Genomic DNA, 11539 nt, shown 5'->3' on the forward strand with positions numbered 1-11539 from the left:
ACCAAACTTAGAGTTTGGTTGTGGCCTCCCAACACCAAACTTAGAGTTTGACTGTGGGGGCTTTGGTTGACTCTGCAGTGAGAGAAGCTTTTCATGCTTCCTTTCCATGGTTACAGAAGGAGATCCTTGAGTTTTAAACACAAGGTTGTCCTCATTCAGTTTAAGGATCAACTCTCCTCTGTCCACATCAATCACAGCTTTTGCTGTGGCTAGGAAGGGTCTTCCAAGGATGATAGATTCATCCTCATCCTTCCCAGTGTCTAGGATTATGAAATCAGCACGGATGTAAAGGCTTTCAACCTTCACTAACACGTCCTCTACTTGTCCATAAGCCTGTTTTCTTGAGTTGTCTGTCATCTCTAATGAGATTCTGGCAGCTTGCACCTCAAAGATCCCAAGTTTCTCTATTACAGAGAGTGGCATTAAGTTTATTCCTGACCCAGGTCACACATAGCCTTCTCAAAGGTCATGGTGCCTATGTTACAGGGAATTAGGAATTTACCAGAATCCTGTTTCTTTTGAGGTAATTTCTGCCTATCCAATGCATTTAGTTCATTGGTGAGCAAGGGAGGTTCATCTTCCCAAGTCTCATTACCAAATAATTTAGCATTCAGCTTCATGATTGCACCAAGGTACTTAGCAACTTACTCTTCAGTAATGTCTTCATTCTCTTCAGAAGAAGAATACTCATCAGATCTCATGAAGGGCAGAAGGAGGTTCAATGGAATCTCTGTGGTCTCTAGATGAGCCTCAGATTCCTTCAGGTCATCATTGAGGAACCCTCTAGTGTTCAGAGGACGTCCCATGAGGTCTTCCTCATTGGGATTCACGTCCCTCTCCTCCCTTGTAGGTTCGGCCATGATGGTCAAATCAATGGCCTTGCACTCTCTCTTTGGATTTTCTTCTATATTGCTTGGGAGAGTACTAGGAGGAGTTTCAGTGACCCTTTTACTCAGCTGGCCCACTTGTGCCTCCAAATTTCTGATGGAGGACCTTGTTTCATTCATGAAACTTAGAGTGGCCTTAGATAGATCAGATACTATATTTGCTAAGCTAGATGCATTCTGCTCAGAATTCTTTGTCTGTTACTGAATGGATGATGGAAAAGGCTTGCTATTACTAAACCTGTTTCTTCTACCATTATTAAAGCCTTGTTGAGGCTTTTGTTGATCCTTCCATGAGAAATTTGGGTGATTTCTCCATGAGGGATTATAGGTGTTTCCATAGGGTTCCCCCATGTAATTCACCTCTGCTATTGCAGGGTTCTCAGGATCATAAGCTTCTTCTTCAGAAGATACCTCTTGAGTACTGTTGGATGCAGCTTGCATTCCATTCAGACTCTGAGAAATCATATTGACTTGCTGAGTCAATATTTTGTTCTGAGCCAATATGGCATTCAGAGCATCAATTTCAAGAACTCTCTTCTTCTGAGGCGTCCCATTACTCACAGGATTCCTTTCAGAAGTGTACATGAACTAGTTATTAGCAACCATGTCAATGAGTTCCTGAGCTTCTGCAGGCGTTTTCTTTAGGTGAATGGATCCACCTACAGAATGGTCCAATGACATCTTTGATAACTCAGACAGACCATCATAGAATATATCCAGGATAGTCCATTCTGAAAGCATGTCAGAGGGACACTTTTTGGTCAGTTGCTTATATCTCTCCCAAGCTTCATAGAGGGATTCACCGTCCTTCTGTCTGAAGGTTTGAACATCCACTCTAAGCTTACTAAGCTTTTGAGGAGGAAAGAACTTGGCTAAGAAAGTCGTGACTGATGCACGAAATTGTGATGTCCAGGCTCAAACTATTCCTGGCACGTGAGCAACTTGGTACGCGTAATCGTGATTACACATTCATAATTTGTCACAACTTCGATACAACTAACCAGCAAGTGCACTGGGTCGTCCAAGTAATACCTTACGTGAGTAAGGGTCGAATCCCACGGAGATTGTTGGTATGAAGCAAGCTATGGTCACCTTGCAAATCTCAGTTAGGTAGATATAAATGGATAATGGTGTTTTCGAATAATAAATAATAGAATAGGGATAGAGGTACTTATGTAAATCATTGGTAGGAATTTCAGATAAGCGAATAGAGATGCTTTTCGTTCCTCTGAACCTCTGCTTTCCTGCTATCTTCATCCAATCTGTCTTACTCCTTTCCATGGCTGGCTTTATGCAAGGGCATCACCGTTGTCAGTGGCTACATCCCCTCCTCTCAGTGAAAGATATGCTCACATGCTCTGTCACAGCACGGCCAATCATCTGTCGGTTCTCGATCATGCTAGAATAGGATTCACCTTCCTTTTGCGTCTGTCACTAACGCCCAGCACTCGCGAGTTTGAAGCTCGTCACAGTCATTCAGTCATTGAATCCTACTCGGAATACCACAGACAAGGTTTAGACTTTCCGGATTCTCTTGAATGCCGCCATCATTCTAGCTTACGCCACGAAGATTCCGGTTAGGAGATCTAAGAGATATTCATTCTAGCTTATTTCATGTAGAACGGAAGTGTTTGTCAGGCACGCGTTCATAAGGGAGAAGGATGATGAGCGTCACACATAATCATCACCTTCATCATGTTCTTGGGTGCGAATGGATATCTTAGAAGTGAAATAAGAAGAATTGAATAGAAAACAGTAGTACTTTGCATTAATCTTTGAGGAACAGCAGAGCTCCACACCTTAATCTATGGAGTGTAGAAACTTTACCGTATGAAAATACATAAGTGAAGGTCCAGGCATGGCCGAGATGGCCAGCCCCCTAAACGTGATCACAGGATCAAAATACAATCCAGGATCCAAAGATGGTCAAAAAGACAATAGTAAGAGGTCCTATTTATAATAAACTAGCTACTAGGGTTTACATGAGTAAGTATTTGATGTATAAATCCACTTCCGGGGCCCACTTGGTGTGTGTTTGGGCTGAGCTTAAGTGTTGCACGTGCAGAGGCCATTTGTGGAGTTGAACGCCAGTTTTTGTGCCAGTTTGGGCGTTCAACTCTGGTTTTGGATCCTTTTCTGGCGCTGGACGCTAGATTTGGGTAGAAAGCTGGCGTTGAACGCCAGTTTACGTCATTAATTCTTGGCCAAAGTATGGACTATTATATATTGCTGGAAAGCCCTGGATGTCTACTTTCCAACGCAATTGGTAGCGCGCCATTTCGAGTTCTGTAGCTCCAGAAAATCCACTTTAAGTGCAGGGAGGTCAGAATCCAACAGCATCAGCAGTCCTTCTTCAACCTCTGAATCTGATTTTTGCTCAAGTCCCTCAATTTCAGCCAGAAAATACCTGAAATCACAGAAAAACACACAAACTCATAGTAAAGTCCAGAAATGTGAATTTAACATAAAAACTAATGAAAACATCCCTAAAAGTAACTAGATCCTACTAAAAATATACTAAAAACAATGTCAAAAAGTGTATAAATTATCCGCTCATCACAACACCAAACTTAAATTGTTGCTTGTCCCCAAGCAACTGAAAATCAAAATAGGATAAAAAGAATAGAATATACTATAAATTCCAAACTATCAATGAAACAGAGCTTCAATCATATGAGCGGGACTTATAGCTTTTTGCCTCTTGAATAGTTTTGGCATCTCACTCTATCCATTGAGGTTCAGAATGATTGGCATCTATAGGAACTTCAGATTTCGAATAGTGTTATTGACTCTCCTAGTTCAGTATGATGATTCTTGAACACAGCTTCTTTATGAGTCTTGGCCGTGGCCCTAAGCACTTTGTTTTCCAGTATTACCACCGGATACATAAATGCGACAGACACATAATTGGGTGAACCTTTTCAGATTGTGACTCAGCTTTGCTAAAGTCCCCAATTAGAGGTGTCCAGGGTTCTTAAGCACACTCTTTGTTTTTGCTTTGGACCTTGACTTTAACCGCTCAGTCTCAAGTTTTCACTTGACACCTACACGCCACAAGCACATGGTTAGGGACAACTTGGTTTAGCCGCTTAGACCAGGATTTTATTCCTTTAGGCCCTCCTATCCACTGATGCTCAAAGCCTTTGGGATCCTTTTAAGGGTTATTGGCTTTTTCTGCTTGCTTTTTCTTTTTCTTTCTATTTTTTTTTCGCCTAATTTTTTTTTCTGCAAGCTTTGTTCTTTGCTGCTTTTTCTTGCTTCAAGAATCATTTTTATGATTTTTCAGATTATCAAATAACATGTCTCCTAGTCATCATTCTTTCAAGAGCCAACATATTTAACATTCTTAAACAACAACTTCAAAAGACATATGCACTGTTCAAGCATACATTCAGAAAACAAGAAGCATTGTCACCACATCAATATAATTAAGCTAAGTTCAAGGATAAATTCAAAACTTCATGTACTTCTTGTTCTTTTGAATTAAAACATTTTTCATTTAAGAGAGGTGATGGAGTCATAGGACATTTATAACTTTAAGACATAGTTACTACTACTAATGATCATGTAATGAAGACACAAACATAGATAAGCACATAATATAGAAAACGAAAAACAGAAGAAATAAGAACAAGGAATGAATCCACCTTAGTGATGGAGGCGTTTCCTTCTTGAGGAACCAATGATGTCCTTAAGCTCTTCTATGTCTCTTCCTTGTCTTTGTTGCTCCTCCTTCATTGCTTTTAGATCTTCTCTGATTTCATGAAGGATGATGGAGTGCTCTTGATGTTCCACCCTTAGTTGCTTCCAATAATTGTGTGGAAGAAAATGTATCCCCTGAGGTATCTCAGGGATCTCTTGATTTGCAGTCAAATATTCTACCACTGAGCTATAGACCCTTGATGGAAGCTTTTGTCTTCCCTTTCCTCTTTCTAGAGGTTTCTCTGGCCTTAGGTGCCATCAATGGTTATGAAAAAAACAAAAAAGCTATGCTTTTACCACACCAAACTTAGAATGTTGCTCGCCCTCGAGCAAAAGAAGAAAGAATAGAAGAAGAAGAGGATATGGAGGAGATGGATGGCTGTGTGTATTTGGCCATATGGGTGGGATTGGGTGGGGAAGAGATGTTGAATTTTTGAAGGTAAGTGGGTGTATGGGTGTGAGTGGTAAATGGAAGACAGAAGGGATGAGTGTTTATTGGGAATAGAGGATGATTGAGAAGAGAGAAGAGAGTGAGTGAAGGTAGGTGGGGATCCTGTGGGGTCCACAGATCTTAGGGTGTCAAGGCATTTACATCCCTGCACCAATTTAGGCATGCAAAATGCCCTTGCACACAACTCTGGGCGTTCAACGCCCCTTTGCTGCCATTTCTGGCGTTGAACGCCAGAACCATGCTTGTTCTGGGCGTTCAGCGCCAGGATGCTCCCATTCTGGGCGTTCAGCGCCAGAACTATGCTCTGTTCTGGCGTTTGAACGCCAAACAGATGCTCCTCCAGGGTGTGATTTTTCTTCTGCTGTTTTTGATTCCGTTTTTGATTTTTTTTTGTTTATTTTTGTGACTCCACATGATCATGAACCTAAGAAAACATGAAAAACAATAAAAATAAGAATTAGATAAACATTGGGTTGCCTCCCAACAAGCGCTTCTTTACTGTCAATAGCTTGACAGTGGACTCTCATGGAGCCTCACAGATGTGCAGAGCTTTGTTGAGACTCTCCAACACCAAACTTAGAGTTTGGATATGGGAGTTCAACACCAAACTTAGAGTTTGGTTGTGGCCTCCCAACACCAAACTTAGAGTTTGACTGTGGGGGCTCTGGTTGATTCTGCTTGGAGAGAAGCTTTTTCTGCTTCCTCTCTATGGTTGCAGAGGGAGATCCTTGAGTTTTAAACACAAGGGAGTCCTCATTCCATTGAAGGAATATTTCACCTCTGTCAACATCAATCACAGCTCTTGCGGTGGCTAGGAAAGGTCTTCCTAGGATGATGGATTCATCCTCTTCCTTTCCAGTATCCAGGACTATGAAATCAGCAGGGATGTAAAGGCCCTCAACCTTTACTAATACATCTTCTACTTGTCCATAAGCCTGTTTTCTTGAGCTGTCTGCCATCTCTAGTGAGATTTTAGCAGCTTGCACCCCATAGATTCCCAGTTTCTCTATTACAGAGAGGGGCATGAGGTTTATTCCTGAACCAAGGTCACACAGAGCCTTAAAGATCATGGTGCCTATGGTACAGGGTATTATGAACTTTCCAGGATCCTGTCTCTTCTGAGGCAATGTCAGTTGATCCAGATCACTTAGTTCATTGATGAACAAGGGAGGTTCAACTTCCCTAGCATCAATGCCAAACAATTTGGCATTCAGCTTCATGATTGCACCAAGAAACTTGGCAGTTTGCTCTTCAGTAACATCCTCATTCTCTTCAGAAGAGGAATACTCATCAGAGCTCATGAAGGACATAAGGGGGTTCAATGGAATCTCTATGGTCTCTAGATGAGCCTCAGAGTCCTTTGGTTCCTCAGAGGGAAGCTCCTTATTGGTCACTGGACGTCCCAGGAGGTCTTCCTCCTTGGGATTCATGTCCTCTCCTCTCCTCACAGGTTCGGCCATGGCACTTATGTCAATGGCCTTGCACTCTCCTTTTGGGTTCTCTTCTGTATTACTTGGGAGAGTACTAGGAGGGATTTCAGTGATCCTTTTACTCAGCTGGCCCACTTGTGCTTCCAAATTTCTAATGGAAGACCTTGTTTCATTCATGAAACTTACAGTGGCCTTAGATAGATCAGAGACTAGATTTGCTAAATTAGAAGCATTTTGTTCAGAGTTCTCTGTCTGTTGCTGAGTGGATGATGGAAAAGGCTTGCTATTGCTAAACCTGTTTCTTCCACCATTATTAAAGCCTTGTTGGGGCTTTTGATCCTTCCATGGGAAATTTGGATGATTTCTCCATGTTGAGTTATAGGTGTTTCCATAAGGTTCACCTAAGTAATTTACCTCTGCTATTGCAGGGTTCTCAGGATCATAGGCTTCTTCTTCAGAAGATGCCTCTTGAGTACTGTTGGATGCAGCTTGCATTTCATGCAGACTCTGAGAGATCATACTGACTTGCTGAGTCAATATTTTATTCTGAGCCAATATGGCATTCAGAGTATCAACTTCAAGAACTCCCTTCTTCATAGGCGTCCCATTATTCACAGGATTCCTTTCAGAAGTGTACATGAACTGGTTATTAGCAACCATGTCAATGAGTTCTTGAGCTTCTGCAGGCGTTTTCTTTAGGTGAATGGATCCACCTGCAGAAGTGTCCAGTGACATCTTTGATAGCTCAGATAAACCATCATAGAATATATCCAGGATGGTCCATTCTGAAAGCATGTCAGAAGGACACTTTTTGGTCAACTGTTTGTATCTTTCCCAAGCTTCATAGAGGGATTCACCTTCTTTCTGTCTGAAGGTTTGAACATCAGCTCTAAGCTTGCTCAGCTTTTGAGGAGGAAAGTACTTGGCTAAGAAAGCCGTGACCAGCTTATCCCAAGAGTTCAGGCTGTCTTTGGGTTGAGAATCCAACCATAATCTAGCTCTGTCTCTTACAGCAAACGGGAAAAGCATGAGCCTGTAGACTTCAGGATCTACTCCATTAGTCTTAACAGTATCACATATCTGCAAGAATTCAGTTAAGAACTGAAAAGGATCTTCAGATGGAAGTCCATGAAACTTGCAGTTCTGCTGCATTAGAGAAACTAATTGAGGTTTCAGCTCAAAATTGTTTGCTCCAATGGCAGGAATGGAGATGCTTCTTCCATGTAAATTGGAATTAGGTGCAGTAAAGTCACCAAGCATCTTCCTTACATTATTATTATTTTCGGCTGCCATCTCCTTTTCCTGTTCGAAAATTTCTGAAAGGTTATCTCTGGATTGTTGTATTTTAGCTTCTCTTAATTTTCTCTTCAGAGTCCTTTCAGGTTCTGGATCTGCTTCCACAAGAATGTTCCTATCCTTGCTCCTGCTCATATGACAAAGAAGAAGGCACAGAAAAATAATAATAATAGAGATTCTCTTTACCACAGTATAGAGGTTCCCTTATGTGAGTAGAAGAAAAGAGGAAGAAATTCGAACACAGATAGAAGAGGGGGTTCGAATTTGGTGATGATGTGAGGAAGAGATGTTAGTAGATGAATAAAATAGAATAAGATGGGGGAGTGATAATTTTCGAAAATTATTTTGAAAAAGAGTTAGTGATTTTTGAAAAAGGTTTTTGAAAAATGTTTAGTATTTTTTTTCGAAAATTTTTGAAATAAAAATAAAAATAATTAGTTAATTAAAAAGAAATTTTTGAAAAAGGGGGAGATATTTTCGAAAATTAGAAAGAGAAAGTTAGTTAGGGAGTTTTGAAAAAGTTAAGAAACAAACAAAAGTTAGTTAGTTAGTTAAAACAAATTTGAAAATCAATTTTGAAAAGATAAGGAGTTAGGAAGTTAGAGAAGATATTTTGAAATCATATTTTTGAAAAAGATAAGATAAGAAGATATTTTTGAAAAGATATGATTGAAATTAGTTTTTGAAAAAGATTTGATTTTTAAAATCACAATTAATGACTTGATTCACAAGAAATCACAAGATATGATTCTAGAGCTTAAAGTTTGAATCTTTCTCAACAAGCAAGTAACAAACTTCAAATTTTTTAATCAAAACATTAATTGATTATGTTATTTTCGAAAATTTGATATAAAAATAAGAAAAATATTTTTGAAAAATATTTTTGGAATTTTCGAAAATAACTAAGAATTTTGAAAAAGATTTGATTTTTGAAAAAGATTTTGAAAAAGATAAGATTTTCAAATTGAAAATTTGATTTGACTCATAAGAAACAATTTGATTTTAAAAATTTTTGAAAAAGTCAATCCAAATTTTCGAATTTGAGGAGAGAAAAAGGGAAAGATTTTTTTTTTGATTTTTTGAATTTTTATGATGAGAGAGAAAAACATGAAAATTATGCAATGCATGAAATTTTTTAGATCAAAACAGTGAATGCATGCAAGAATGCTATGAATGTCAAGATGAACACCACGAACACTATGAAGAACATGATGAACATCAAGAACATATTTTTGAAAAATTTTTAATGCAAAGAAAACATGCAAGACACCAAACTTAGAATTCTTTAATGCTTAGGCACTAAGAATTCAAGAATGCATATGATAAACATGAAAAGACACATAACAAAAAATCATCAAGATCATACAAGAAGACTTACCAAGAACAACTTGAAGATCATGAAGAACACTATGAATGCATGATATTTTCGAAAAATGCAAGATGCATATGCAAGTGACACCAAACTTATGATATGACTCAAGACTCAAACAAGAAACAGAAAAATATTTTTGATTTTTATGATTTTCTAATTTTTTTGGATTTTTATTTTATATTTTTCGAAAATTATATGAAAAAGGAAAATAAGGATTCCAAAATTTTTAATATGAATTCCAGGAATCTTGCATTCTTAGTCTAAAGCTTCAGTCCAGGAATTAGACATGGCTCACTAGCCAGCCAAGCTTTCAAAGAAAGCTCCAGTCCAAAACACTAGACATGGCCAATGGCCAGCCAAGCTTCAGCATTTAACATCAGAGTATATTGATCTTGATAGCAAATTGCTGCTCATCATTTACCAAGTATGTAACTTATCTCTGATGGTTTGGAAGCCTCAGTCCAAATAAATTTAGACATGGCTTTACAGCCAGCCAGGCTTCACATGCTTTATGAAACACTAGAATTCATTCTTAAAAATCTTGAATAAAATTTTTAAAAACATTTTTATTTTTTTTCGAAAACAGATGAGAGATTTTTGAAAATATTTTTGAAAAAAATTTTTGAAAAGAAAACAAAAAGAAAATTACCTAATCTGAGCAACAAGATGAACCGTCAGTTGTCCGAACTCAAACAATCCCCGGCAACGGCGCCAAAAACTTGATGCACAAAATTGTGATGTCCAGGCTCAAACTATTCCTGGCACGTGAGCAACTTGGTATGCGTAATCGTGATTACACATTCATAATTTGTCACAACTTCGATACAACTAACCAGCAAGTGCACTGGGTCGTCCAAGTAATACCTTACGTGAGTAAGGGTCGAATCCCACGGAGATTGTTGGTATGAAGCAAGCTATGGTCACCTTGCAAATCTCAGTTAGGTAGATATAAATGGATAATGGTGTTTTCGAATAATAAATAATAGAATAGGGATAGAGGTACTTATGTAAATCATTGGTAGGAATTTCAGATAAGCGAATAGAGATGCTTTTCGTTCCTCTGAACCTCTGCTTTCCTGCTATCTTCATCCAATCTGTCTTACTCCTTTCCATGGCTGGCTTTATGCAAGGGCATCACCGTTGTCAGTGGCTACATCCCCTCTTCTCAGTGAAAGATATGCTCACATGCTCTGTCACAGCACGGCCAATCATCTGTCGGTTCTCGATCATGCTGGAATAGGATTCACCCTCCTTTTGCGTCTGTCACTAACGCCCAGCACTCGCGAGTTTGAAGCTCGTCACAGTCATTCAGTCATTGAATCCTACTCGGAATACCATAGACAAGGTTTAGACTTTCCGGATTCTCTTGAATGCCGCCATCATTCTAGCTTACGCCACGAAGATTCCGGTTAGGAGATCTAAGAGATATTCATTCTAGCTTATTTCATGTAGAACGGAAGTGTTTGTCAGGCACGCGTTCATAAGGGAGAAGGATGATGAGCGTCACACATAATCATCACCTTCATCATGTTCTTGGGTGCGAATGGATATCTTAGAAGTGAAATAAGAAGAATTGAATAGAAAACAGTAGTACTTTGCATTAATCTTTGAGGAACAGTAGAGCTCCACACCTTAATCTATGGAGTGTAGAAACTTTACCGTATGAAAATACATAAGTGAAGGTCCAGGCATGGCCGAGATGGCCAGCCCCCTAAACGTGATCACAGGATCAAAATACAATCCAGGATCCAAAGATGGTCAAAAAGACAATAGTAAGAGGTCCTATTTATAATAAACTAGCTACTAGGGTTTACATGAGTAAGTATTTGATGTATAAATCCACTTCCGGGGCCCACTTGGTGTGTGTTTGGGCTGAGCTTAAGTGTTGCACGTGCAGAGGCCATTTTTGGAGTTGAACGCCAGTTTTTGTGCCAGTTTGGGCGTTCAACTCTGGTTTTGGATCCTTTTCTGGCGCTGGACGCCAGATTTGGGTAGAAAGCTGGCGTTGAACGCCAGTTTACGTCGTCAATTCTTGGCCAAAGTATGGACTATTATATATTGCTGGAAAGCCCTGGATGTCTACTTTCCAACGCAATTAGAAGCGCGCCATTTCGAGTTCTGTAGCTCCAGAAAATCCACTTTGAGTGCAGGGAGGTCAGAATCCAACAGCATCAGCAGTCCTTCTTCAACCTCTGAATCTGATTTTTGCTCAAGTCCCTCAATTTCAGCCAGAAAATACCTGAAATCACAGAAAAACACACAAACTCATAGTAAAGTCCAGAAATGTGAATTTAACATAAAAACTAATGAAAACATCCCTAAAAGTAACTAGATCCTACTAAAAACATACTAAAAACAATGTCAAAAAGTGTATAAATTATCCGCTCATCAGTGACCAGCT

At 39.3% G+C, this 11539-nt stretch overlaps 2 non-coding genes across 2 annotated transcripts; both read left to right on the forward strand.

Moving 5' to 3' along the window:
* Window positions 1–1622: 1622 nt before the first annotated feature.
* On the forward strand, window positions 1623–1730 carry LOC148574484 (small nucleolar RNA R71). Its single transcript, XR_015906473.1, has one exon. It is a non-coding gene; the product is annotated as a small nucleolar RNA R71 (small nucleolar RNA).
* Window positions 1731–7259: 5529 nt separating this feature from the next.
* On the forward strand, window positions 7260–7367 carry LOC148574485 (small nucleolar RNA R71). The gene has a single exon (XR_015905702.1). It is a non-coding gene; the product is annotated as a small nucleolar RNA R71 (small nucleolar RNA).
* Window positions 7368–11539: the final 4172 nt, after the last annotated feature.

The sequence above is a fragment of the Arachis ipaensis genome, chromosome B2 (assembly GCF_059453495.1).
Source record: "Arachis ipaensis isolate K30076 ecotype BB chromosome B2, ASM5945349v1, whole genome shotgun sequence".
In the NCBI taxonomy this organism is placed as follows: domain Eukaryota; kingdom Viridiplantae; phylum Streptophyta; class Magnoliopsida; order Fabales; family Fabaceae; genus Arachis; species Arachis ipaensis.